A 13,373-nucleotide genomic window follows, 5' to 3' on the forward strand; every position below is an offset into this window, starting at 1 on the left:
TGTGGTTAATATGCATTTGGAACAAATATCACATTAAAACTACAAATAATGTGGTGAAAGCATGGTAAATGTTGTGGTTAATATGCATTTACAACAAATATCACTTTAAAACTACCAATACTGAGGTAAAAGCACGGACAGTTTTGTGGTTACTGTCCTTTTACCACACCTATCACAGTAAAACTAAGGTTACTGTGGTAAAAGCATGGTAAGTGTTGTGGTTAATATGCATTTACAACAAATATCACATTAAAACTACATATAATGTGGTAAAAGCATGGTAAGTGTTGTGGTTAATATGCATTTACAACAAATATCACATTAAAACTACAAATAATGTGGTAAAAGCATGGTAAGTGTTGTGGTTAATATGCATTTACAACAAAAATCACATTAAAACTGCAAATAATGTGGTAAAAGTATGGTAAGTGTTGTGGTTAATATGCATTTACAACAAATATCACATTAAAACTACAAATAATGTGGTAAAAGTATGGTAAGTGTTGTGGTTAATATGGATTTACAACAAATATCACATTAAAACTACAAATAATATGGTAAAAGCATGGTAAGTTCTGTGGTTACTGTCCTTGTACCACACCTATCACAGTAAAACTAAGGTTACTGTGGTAAAAGCAAGGTAAGTGTTGTTTTTACTATGATTCTACTACAAATACCACTTTGGAACTAATTGTACTAACCTACTTTAAACCTAATTTGAATATTATTAACTAATAGAAGGTCTAGGCCTGTAGCACGTCACGTGACAGATAGTGTTTAATCACCTTGTTTTGAATTAGAAAGCAATGAAACGCAAAGCCTCCGTGGAGATGACAGATAATGCAGAGACTGAACATGAGCTAATCTGATTCATTTCGACCATCAGAAAAGACATTATATCAAACATTATTAGGACAGTGTATTTTGCTACTTACCAACATCTGTCACACATGATCTGATGCCAAATATCGCGATGTGTTCGGAAGGAGACTTCTTCAACGCGATTTCCTACTGATAAAATTCGCGTAGTCGTTTATACTTTTTAAAAAAACAAACAAACAGCAAAGCAGTCCAGCTTCCCTGGCAATAAGACCGAAAGAAATACATATATAAACATGATACGATATCGTGAATAAATGTCGATTAAACAGCTTTCTCTGCTCCAGCCCGACTGGCAGAAAGAATCGTGCATTACATTAGTAAAAAAATAAATAAAATAAATAAATAAAAATGCTGATATCACGAAAATAACGTAATAAACGTGTCAGTATTACGAACCAGTAGATTAAATGACGTGACCATATCACGAACTGCCATGAGACTTGGCTGTGTGGCACCTCAAAAGCGTGGAAAAAATTGCTAATTTATATTAAAATGAGTGTATAGGGCTACTGAGAAGTCTGAACATTACTGGTATTGTCATTTTTATAACCTTTATTTAACCATCTGGAACGGAGAAAAAATGATACCACTTAGCGCCTCTAGTGGACTTTTCACTCGAAAAGTGCAGGGAAACGTACCTGGAGGTACGTATTTCAGGTTTTGCAAAAACGTAGGCAGAGTAACGTATTTCCAATGAGCCTGGGTTGCGATGCCTCTAGAGAAAAGTGCAGAGAGAGAAAGCACCAAAGTGACTGAAGGATTGCCGTAAAGCAGTATCTCTGGTCGTACGATGTGTATGACGTCAATGACATTTTAAAAGACTTTTTAATCTTAAAAACCTAACACCCAGCAATGAGTAATTTCTTTGCATCTCCTTTCGAATACAACATTCAAATTACTAGACAAAAAATTATATCCTGAGAATAGTGGATTTTGAGGGGTATAGCTCCATATACCTCCATTGATTCTGCACTCGTCCTGTGAACGCCATAGCTTTTATTTTTTATCTAAAATGATTGGGGCCGGTCAGGGGGTACTTGGCTGAGAAAAAAAATGTTATTGAAAAATGATTGAGAAGCACTGGTCTAGAGTATAAATATGCAGTTATAATGCACGTAGGTGATTTTGTATTAATACATTTTGATATGCAATGGTTAGCTACATACTGTTAAAACTAATTGTGGTGTTGATATATTTTTTAGACTGCTGACTCTATAGAACAATGGCAAGGAAAACTAACTTTATCGCGCTCTGAGAGCCCTCAAGTTGTCAGGAGCATTTCTGATTTGTTGCGGCTTCATTTAGTTGTGTTCTACATTTCCCGTTGTGTGGTGGCTTATTTCCGTTGTGTTGGGGCTCATTTCTGTTGTGTTGTACATTTTCCGTTGTGTTGTGGATTAATTTCGTTGTGTTGTGAACTTATGTTTGCTTTTTAAATTTCATTGTGTTGTGCACTACTGGGCCACCTTAGATGTGTGAAGCAGAATAAACAAAACACGAGGAAACTTTTACTGGCTCACTTCAAGCACTGATCACAGCCATGAACATGATTTGTTATGAAAAGTAAACTACATGAAATATGTTAATAAATAAAATTCTTTCTTAGATATTCCTTTTTCTTGTTAAGAATTTTTATTTTCACCTGGATTTCCTAGACTAAAAATATAGATACTTGGTGCTTAACCACATTTGTCAGCCATAATATTTTTTTAAGCCCCTGCTCTTTTCAAAATAAACCAAACGTGCCCCTCTTAAGAAAATGCATTTTTTTGCAGTTTTTTTTTGTGCCAGTTTTGATTATGTTCTTGTTTTTTTTTTGTTATCTCTTGTTGTCTTGTCTTGAGTCTTGTTTTGTGTGTTGGTTCCTCCCTGAGAATATCAGCAAATATCAGATCTCTGCTTCATGGTGCCTTGCTCTGTCTTCACCACAACCATCTCCCTGGCCCGGTCACGTCCACAGCATTTCTTCGACCTGTTGTCCTCCGGAGTTGGTTCCAGCAGTCCCCCACAGACGTGCTGTCCCTGTTTCCCGTTGGCCATTTTGTTTGGACTGTTCCTGCCTCACCCTTTCTTGTGCTGTGCTCTATTAATAAACATCAATCTTGCTTATTCTGTATCAGGATCCTCACTCTCAGAACTCCTGACAGAAAGAAAAAAAGAAAGTTTTAGACTGTCTGGAATCACAAACAGTTAAATTACTTTAAGTTCCGTCCACAGCAGTGGACATCATGTATCAGAAAGTTTACCTAATGCTGCCTAACTTGCTTAATTCTAACAGAGCCATTCAAAAATAAGTAGAACACTTCTTTTGGATTTAAGGTTGTCCCTCCAGAGAAAACCTGTCAGAGTAGAAAACACTAACAGACTTGTAGAGAAGTTCCTGAGAAATCAGCCCTTAGCTGAGCACCAATACTCAAACACTACCCACTTCCAAATCTATTCGTGGTCCTCCACCCTCAGTAGCTGCTGTTTCCTGTACCTCTTTGTCTAAGGGAAGTTCTAAAATAAGCATTAGAGTAGCTGGATACACATCTCTTTATAATCACTTTAGTGCTCCGCTCTAAAGCAACACTCTGGTTTTCTGGTTGTTTTTTTGTAATTAGAGAAGAACTACACCATGGTTAGAAGGGTTTCATTCTTCATCTGTTCCTGTATCCTCCTCCACTGGACAGGTGAAATAAGCTTTTCCTTTATAGCATGCTGTAAAGATTAGTGGGTGTTTTGAAGTGCCAGGGTGGTTTTGAGTTTGATCACAGCTTTTTATACGATGATGATGTACATATGGTGTCTCTGAATTATGGTCTTTCTTTATAAAAATGGTATATAAAACAACTTTTTAGATATTATAACATTTTGTACATGATACAAAGTTTGTTGTGCTAATGCTGAGCAGAGTTCATATTTAATATGTTTCACATTATTTATCCATGTTAAATTTAGTTAATTACCCCCTTTAAATTAATCTGCATTTTATTTGTTAGGCCTGAATCAGATGTACTTTTTTAATGCAGAAAATTTACTTTTACATATTTTTGTTCAGTGATGCATGCACAGAACTGTGACATAAGCATTAGACGATATTACTGAATCTAAATATGTATGGATTTGTTTGCATACCATGCCAACCTAAAAGAAAACTGATTACTAAGGTGCTTCTTATTTACAGTTTGTGCATCCTTGTCTCCTTTCTTTGTTGCGTCTCAGCTCAACCCCCATTAGCATGTGTGGGAAGGATGTGAGGAAAGAAAACGAGAACGCAGGAATTGAAGGAATTCTTGTTTGTTTATTGGAATATTCTTCAATATATCGTTAAGCCATCACTTTAAAGTATCATCAGCACTTAAGGCATCTGCCCTGAAGCATTTGAATTTTGGTAATTTAAGAAATTCATAATAAATAAAAATAAATAAAGCAAGATGTCCTCTTGAAATATGTTAGATGAATGATTTGTTTAAACAGCAAAGGTAAAGCATAAATAATTAGATAATTATTTAATTAATAAATAATTTTGTCATATTAGACAAAAAATAATTCCCCATAAGATACACCTGTGCATCTTCACTCATAGCTCATCTGGAAGTCTCCTCACTCTTCATTCCTCACTTCCTCGTGGTGCAATTAGAGAATTGAGATGTCCTATAAGATGGCTTTCTGTGATCAGTTTCCGGGTCACATGCTGGAGGATGGAGCGGCGAGGAAAAGGAAGCATCAATTTGTAAATTGAGAAGCTCCCTAAAAGTTAGAGTCAGAGTGAATCTGTGTAGGATATAAAATTAAAGGGGTCATGACAAAAACTATTAGTTTCAACCCTCATTCTGACCCTCTATCTGAAATCAATTTTAAGGCGCGGCTCCTTAGGCACAGCCAAGCCTCTGTTTTAAGGCTTGTTTGTAATTAGCCACTGTTATTATTGGCTAACATCAATGCAAAGGAAACCTTATCAACTCCCCCTTATTGCATATGCTGCATTTGATATCACATACTCTCTTGAGAAGGTACTTATTTTGAATAAGTAATTTCTTTACAACCACTAAAAATGTATGTTCTATATTGTATGATGAATGTAATCCAGACATATTTGCCATTGTTACTACTACAGATGTTGTCAAGGGTTGGAGAATGTAACATTTAATAGATAATACTATTTCCAGATCAATAAAGTATTTACTAAAACATTTGTTCCAATTTAGCAGACTTTAAGTATATCAGTTAAGTATACCAAAAGTACAATTCCAGGGTATTAATATTGTGTATTTGTAGTTGTAGTACTTAGCACAAAATAAATGTATGTCAAATACATTTTGGGATATTTATTTTTGGAATAAAGTTGGTAACCATGCCAGATCTAATATTAGGGTTTCACTTTATTTTGATGGTCCCTTTAACACATTCTGTTGACTATAAGTAACTTTGCACCTACATGTCCACTAATTCTCATTAGAGTGTTTGTAGAGTATTAGTAAACTGGTAAGGTTAGGGTTAGAATAAGTTGTAGAATGTAGTTGCAAAGTTACTTATAGTCAGTAGAAGTCTTTTGGAGGACCATCACAATAAAGAGTTAGCAGATATTCAGCAGACAGTCTACTATACTCTAATGAGAGTTAGTTGACATGTAGTTGTAGTTTGGAAGTTATTGATAGTGAAAAGAATGTTCAAAAGGGACCATCAAAATAAAGTGTTACCATATTGGTTAGTTATTTCAGCATTGTAGCATAATGACCACACACAGAATATGACACATGCTTATTCGTTAACTGTTTTATTTCCTATTTGGGCTTATGTATATGCTTTATTTTTAAGATGAACTTAAAGTTTTTTTCCAAGGTATTGTTAGATGCCAGCGTTTCCTTTCATAGCTATGCCAAGATTTGATTTCAAAAACAGTATCACAGCTATTAAACTATTTATTGTTATGTAAAAAGAGGTGCTAAGCTCTGTTTTTTGTTTTTTTGTTTTTTGTTTTTGGTGGTTATGCTTTAAAATTAAATTATTATAATCTTAATTCAAATGATGAAGGATTTTAAAAGTCTGACAGTAATCAGTTTTAAGTACTACTGTAAGGTTAACCTGACCTGGTTTAAATGTTTGAAAATGATTAACGTCTCAGGTTACGTATGTAACCCTGGTTCCCTGATAGGGAACGAGAAGCTGCGTTGAGACGCGGTGGGAACGCTCTGCGTGATTGCGTCGTGAAGCACGTGTATAATCAGTCCAATGGAAGAGCGAGACGTCATAGGCGGGTGACGTCATAGACCAGGAAGCTATAAAACACCCCTGAAAACAGACCGCGACAGCTTCTGAAAAGGCCTGAAGCAAGTCGATCAGGGCATGCAGGAAGTATGGCAGGAGAACGCAGCGTCTCGTTCCCTATCAGGGAACCAGGGTTACATACGTAACCTGAGACGTTCCCTTTCAAGGGAACTCGAGCTGCGTTGAGACGCGGTGGGAACCCCATACCCACTACGCCATAAAGAGAAATGCCCGTTCTGTGTGGAGTCCTTGCGCACACTAAGAAACAAGCAGCCTAGCCCCGGGAGTGGAGAGGTCTAGGTCGTAAAATCTGACAAATGTATGCGGTGAGGACCAGCCTGCCGCATTACAAATGTCCTGAAGGGAAACACCTGAAATTAAAGCTTTAGAGGCAGCCATACTCCTTGTAGAATGGGCGCGGACAGCCATAGGTGAAGGCTGTCCGGCCGCTTCATAAGCAAGTGAGATAGCCTCAACTACCCACTTGCTCATTACCTGTCTCGATGCAGGGCAACCTTTCTTGGTTGAACCAAAGCAGACAAATAACTGCTCTGATCTATGCCACAGGGCAGCTCTGTGAAAGTAGGAATCCAAAGCCCTAACGGGACATAACAGATTGAGACTTTCCTGATCTGGGGTATTGAACGGTGGAGGCCAAAAAGCCTGCAGCACAATGGGGCCCGCCACATTAGTGGGTATCTTAGGAATGTAACCCGGCCTAGGGTGTAAAAATGCTTTCACCATACCAGGTGCAAATTCCAAACATGAAGGAGCCACCGACAGGACTTGCAGATCTCCAATTCTCTTGATAGAAGAAATAGTGAGAAGAAAAAGTTTTTAGTGTAAGGAACTTGAAGGACGCTTGAAGGACACTCTGAAACCTCTTCAATAGGCTCGAAGGGAGCCAGGGCCAGACCCTCAAGTACAATGGCCAAATCCCAAGCCGGTGCTCTAGAGTGCAGTGCAGGCCTCAGCCTCAATGTACCACGGTGGAAACGAATAATAAGAGGATCTCTCCCAAGAGAAGAAGCCCCCAGAGGGGAGAGATAAGCAGATATAGCCGCTACGTACACCTTTAAGGTGGAGGGAGATAATCCAGCAGAGAAACGGTCTTGTAGGAAATCGAGAACTGTACCAACCGGGCAGTTAACAGGATTTAAAAAAACGTTCTCCACACCATGTAGAGAACAGTTTCCATTTCAATGAATATATTTTCCTCGTGGAAGGAGCTCTGGATTGAAGTATGGTCTCAACGACCTCAGTCGAGAGACCGGATTCTAAGAGCTGGGCCCCCTCAGAGGCCAAGCCCACAGTTTCCACAACTCCGGGCAAGGGTGAAATATCGTGCCCCCTGCTTGAGATAACAAGTCCCTTCTGACAGGAATCTCCATGGGAGAGCTGTACAGAAGGGACACTAGGTCCGAGAACCACACTCGGGTCGGCCAGTGCGGGGCTACTAATAATAGATGAGCCCCTTCTTGGCGAACCCTCTCCAAAACTCCCGGAAGCAATGATATCGGGGGGAATGCCTCGACCAATGCCTCGGCCACACCTGCACCATAGCGTCCAGTCCGAGAAGGAGCTGGATATATGAGGGAGAACCAAAGCGGACAATGGGTAGTATCGTAAGATGCGAAAAGATCGACCTGAGCTTGACCTTAGTTCTCCCATAGGAGCTCCACCACCTCGGGGTGAAGTCTCCACTCCCCGGGCGTCAGCCCCTGCCTTGACAGGATATCTGCTCCCAAATTCAAACACCCTGGAATATTAACTGCCCTGAGTGACAGTAATTTCCCCTGGGCCCATAGGAGGATCTGATGAGCCAGTTTGCATAATAATCGGGACCTCAGACCCCCCTGATGGTTGATGTAAGAGACCACCGATGTGTTGTCTGTGCGGACAAGCACATGATGGCCTCTCAGGTCTGGCAGGAAGTATTTGAGAACCTGAAATACCGCCATCATCTCTAGTCAGTTTATATGCCAGTTTATATGATGGTCCTGCCAGACACCTGTCGCCGAGCGGTCACTCATGACCCCCCCCAGCCTGTGAGGGAAGCATCCGTCGATAGCGTTACGCGTCGACAAGAAGCCGCCAATACTGGGCCCTGGGCAAGGAACCAAGGTTTCTTCCACATGACCAAGGCACGTAGGCACGTAGGCGTGACCTTGATCGTGCGAAACGGATTTCCCCTCGGAGAAAACCCCTTTGTCCTGAGCCACCACTGCAGGGATCTCATGTACAGAAGGCTAAAAGTAATTACGTTGGACGCAGCTGCCATTAGACCCACCAGTCTCTGGAACCGTTTCACAGTGAGTGACTGGCCTAGTGTTACCCTCTTTACTGCAATGAGAATCGCAGAAATACGTGCTGGAGACAATCGTGCTTGCATAGTTGTCGAATCCCACATCACCCCTAGAAAAGTGGTCCTCTGGGCTGGGAGGAGCACACTCTTCTTGGTGTTTAGCCGCAACCCCAACCTCCTTATGTGAGACAGAATGACATCTCGATGCCGAACTGCCAACTGCTCGGAATGAGCCAGGATCAACCAGTCATCAATATAGTTTAATACGCGAATGCCCTGGAGTCTCAGAGGAGCCAGCGCTGCATCCACGCATTTCGTAAAGGTGCGGGGTGATAAACCTAGGCCGAATGGAAGGACCCGATATTGGTATGCTTCGCCCCCGAAAGCAAACCTCAGGAACTTCCTGTGATGAGGATGAATGGATACATGAAAGTAAGCGTCCTTCAAGTCTATTGTGACAAACCAGTCCTCGGACTGAATCTGTGATACAATCTGTTTGAGTGTAAGCATCTTGAACTTGAGTTTCTGAACTCTGCTGTTTAACTGACGCAGATCTAGAATAGGACGCAACCCCCCATCCTTCTTGGGAACGATGAAGTAACGGCTGTAAAACCCTGACTCTCTGCTGGGAGGAGAAACCCTTTCTATAGCCCCCTTTCGCAGAAGCGAGGTTCCCCAGATTGTGGAGGAGCCCGAGTGGCGACGCTCTGTTTTTGATGCACTCTCTGATGTGAGGAGCTTGTACTCGGACGAGACTGCTCGGATTTAATAATCACTTTCCGCCCAGCAGTCTCGGGGACTGAAACGTCGAGGAAGAAACCTCTGGAATTCAGCAGATTGTTTTTTCGATTGTGGAAATCTATCGACGACACAATTGATAGCGTCGCCGAACAAACTTGAAGGTGACAGTGGTGCGTCCAGAAGAACAGACCTATCTTTATCTTTTATATCAGACAGATTTAACCAAAGATGCCGCTCCGTGACCACCAGGGCAGCCATAGAACGGCCCACTGATTTGGCCGTCTCCTTGGTGGCCCGGAGAGACAGGTCTGTTGCGCGACGCAATTCTCGAATTGCGTCAGCGCTGACTTCCTTACGTTCATCGATATCCTTCAGCAGATCAGCCTGGTATGCCTGCAGTATAGACATAGTTTGCAGACATGACGCAGCCTGACCTGCTCCCGAATAAGCTTTACCCACCAGCGAAGATGTAGATTTTAATGGCTTGGTGGGTAACGTCGGGGCTTTTAATGATGACGATGACTCGGGAGAGAGATAGCTCGCGAGCGTCTATTCAGCCCGAGGCACCGTCAAATAACCATAATCAGATGCACCCAAAACATTACTGTAGTTGGAAGTTTGTGGGTTAAACACTTGAATGACGCCGGTTTATTCCACGATCTCGAAACCTCATTGTGGAGATCGGGAAAAAACGGGAGTCCCCGACGTGGAGGCTGTGTTTTAGATGGTAGAAATCTTTCATCTAATAAACTTTTCTTAGTAACACTCTGAGAATCATCGGCTGGCCATTCAATGTTTAATCTAGCTACAGCACGAGATAAAACCTCCATAAGCTCCTCATCATTACCGGGGGTATGAGCTGGCGAAGACTCAAAATCCCCCATATCAATACTGACGACATCCAGATCCTCAGAACTGGATAGCCTCAGCAATGGTGCCCCGACCTGGGAAGAAGAAGCCGCAGCGCGGGCTCCTTCCTTGGCAGAGGCACCGGACCCAGCAGGTAAGGGTTGAGAAAGGGCTGGGCCCGTCTCAAGCCCCGCTACTAGATCCAAATGCGAACCCCAAGATGAAAGCCTTCACTGTGCCTCGGCAGCAGCGGGACCCGCACCTCGGGGAGCGCGAACCGAACCGTCCTCCTCAAAGAACGCCCAGCGAGAGCGGAGCGTCCTCACGGACAGCTTCTCGCAATGCTCACAGTCAGCTCCCTCGAGAACTTACTGGGCATGCTCCACTCCCAAACAAGCAACACAACGCTGATGTGTGTCCCCACCCGTGATGAAACGAGGGCAAGGGACAACACAACGCTTGAATTCTTGTTTCGCCATAATATATATATATATATATTAGTGCTGTCAAACGATTAAAATATTTAATCGCGATTAATCGCATTAATGCCATAGTTAACTCGCGATTAATCGCACATTTTTATCTATTCTAAATGTCCCTTGATTTCTATTTGTCTCATTATTGTTTTTAATTTTAATGCTCTTGTCAACATGGAAAAGTGGATCAGCAGTAAGTTTGTTCTTAGCTGTGGTATCCATGTGCTTCTGTCTGAAGTCATCCATTGTAGAGCTTAGATCGGGCCCAAAAAATCAAGCCCGACCCGAGCCCGTGCGCATTGTGTCCGAGCCCGGCCCGGCCCGACACATAAACTGTAATTATGAGCCCGAGCCCGATTTAAACCCGTCCATTTTTTTAATACGTGGGTCGTTTTAACTGACGTTCTCAACTACTTTCTATGTTACTTTCTACCGCCCGCAACATTTTTGTCCCGCTCCCGCCCGCAAATACACTCTTTTTTTTGTAGGCTACCTCCAAATACTTTCGCCTACGTGTCGCCACAATACACATAAGCATAAATGCTCCTGATAAATTATTTGTTATTAAAGCATTAACACACAAACCACTGTTATAACATAAAAGCAAGCAGGCTACTGAGTGCATGGTTTGGCATGACTGAATGCGCGCAAAGTGCGCTCCCTTAATAATTCCTAAAAAGCTGACATCAGTTTATCGCAATCTCACACATCTGTTATTATCAATGAAGCTGACTGCACAATGCATATTTCATAATATATACACTTTGTTTGTTATAATTTGAGGATTTGCCAGCATACAGAATTCAGCACTGAACAAAAAGTCTGTTTTGAGCGGTGAGGGGAGTCTATTTTAAATGCTTCTGATTGGCCATTGCGTTCAAGAAATCAACACATATGTCTGTGATTGGCTACATCCCTCAACGCTGCAAACATGTTATAAAAAGAAACTCTGCCCTGTAAATCGTTTCTATTTTGTTTTAGTTGTTCTTGTTGCTTTTCTGCAACATGAATAAAAATGTATTAGTTTTTATGTTTTATTCATAGATATTTCTAGTTTGCGGGAGTCCCGCGAATCGTTTTATTCTCCCGTATCCGCACACAGAGTGAGTGCATTACTGCTCGAGCCCGCCCTCGCACTCGGCCATCAAATCTAGTCCCGCGCCGCACTCTATTGCGTTGAGAGTGCACGACTCTAAATCGGCGTCTCGCGCTCGCGCCATCCAGTCAAAACGTAACGTTAGCCTACTACTATTTGGCCGGCGCGCAAGCCCAAAAAAGTACGTGCGGCGTTTTTTTTCCGATCTAGCTATCCGGTGTGATGTTGTAGTTTTTCCAACGTTACTAGTTGTTGCAACAACATTTGAAAAAAATACAAAGTTGGCTAGGCCAAAAAGAGCGTTAATCTCGCGATAAAAAAATTGACGCCGTTAAAATGTGTTTGCGTTAACGCCGTTAATAACGCGTTTAACGCACAGCACTAATATATATATAATGTGCTTGTGACAGACAACAGTAAATAGACAAGGACAGTATACAGAGAGCGCTTGCTGAAGGCAACAGAAGGTGTCGCAGTCTGTTTTCAGGGGTGTTTTATAGCTTCCTGGTCTATGACGTCACCCGCCTATGACGTCTCGCTCTTCCATTGGACTGATTATACACGTGCTTCACGACGCAATCACGCAGAGTGTTCCCATCGCGTCTCAACGCAGCTCGAGTTCCCTTGAAAGGGAACAGTTGAAAACATTTGGTAGAAATTTAGAAATGTAATCAAATGTAATCAGTTACATTGATAAAGTAATTGAAATAGTTACAATTAAATTTTAAATAAGGTAATGTGTAATCTGTAACCTATTACATTTCCAAAGTAACCTTCCCAACACTATTTTGACGATACATCTTTAAAGAAAATTCCAGTTAGAAGCAAGGTTAATTATTTATGCATTTATATTGTGAAACCTAAAGCAAAATATAATTTGAACTTCTCTGATAAAATGCTAAAAACAAAAAACCTACTTGATATTTGGCTTCAGAGAGATCTTTCCTATGGCAGTTATTTTGTCTAAAGCTGTGGGGCTTTCCCATCTTCTCTCTCTCTCTCTCTCTCTCTCTCTCTCTCTCTCTCTCTCTCTCTCTCTCTCTCCCCTTGTGACAAAGCTATAAAGGATATCAAAATGTGTTTAGAATTTATTTGGAAAAATAAACCCTACACATTAACAAAGGGTGTACTTTCCTGTGCCATAATATTAATATTTAACATTATTACTGATTTGACTGCACTGACACTATTGGATAAGAACTCAACTTTGCTGTATGAAAACATCACTGTTATTTGAAAAGCTGCTTTTCAAAAGTTTGATTGGAACTCATTTCATAATGTATGTACTTTACACCGTTATTGAACAAAAATGATTTCAACTAAATATAAGGACTGTTTACTATTGCTCTATTTAGAGCTTCTTAAGAGCAAAATGGAATTCTGTTTTTTCAGTGAATGAATTAAACCAAAACAGGAGAATGAATTTATTGAACGTAAGTGTCAGGAACCAGCTGAAAAAAACCCCCCATTAATTTCTTAATTTAAAGCACCTTGGCAACAAGGGGTCTACAGATTACACTAAGCATCTGTTTAGTTGATTAATGGTTCGATAGTTCAAAGGCAATGAAAATGCTTTTAGGTTCTTCCAGGATGAGTGAAGAATGGCAAACTTCAGTCTGTCTTGGTTGTTATTGGGAGAGTTCTCTCTCCCAGGTGGAAAGTTGCAACATTGCTTGTTGTACTTTGTGGCCCCGCCAACGCGGGGAAGTCCCGGGGTGTTGTAGTGTTGTATGTCTCCAGCCTTTTCGACACAAACAACAAGATGAGTGCAGAG

The 13,373-nt window shown here is 41.2% G+C and overlaps 1 long non-coding RNA gene across 1 annotated transcript in view; it reads left to right on the plus strand.

Moving 5' to 3' along the window:
* The first annotated feature begins 3,379 nt into the window (after nucleotides 1–3,379).
* Nucleotides 3,380–13,373, plus strand: part of LOC143737770 (uncharacterized) — a 90,706-nt gene continuing 80,712 nt past the window's right edge. The window contains exon 1 of the long non-coding RNA XR_013203709.1: nucleotides 3,380–3,554. This is a non-coding gene — a long non-coding RNA (uncharacterized LOC143737770). The remainder of the gene's footprint in view (nucleotides 3,555–13,373) is intronic.

Source organism: Siphateles boraxobius, unplaced genomic scaffold, assembly GCF_051911475.1.
Source record: "Siphateles boraxobius isolate OS27281-9 unplaced genomic scaffold, OSU_SipBor_1 130, whole genome shotgun sequence".
NCBI classification, from domain to species: domain Eukaryota; kingdom Metazoa; phylum Chordata; class Actinopteri; order Cypriniformes; family Leuciscidae; genus Siphateles; species Siphateles boraxobius.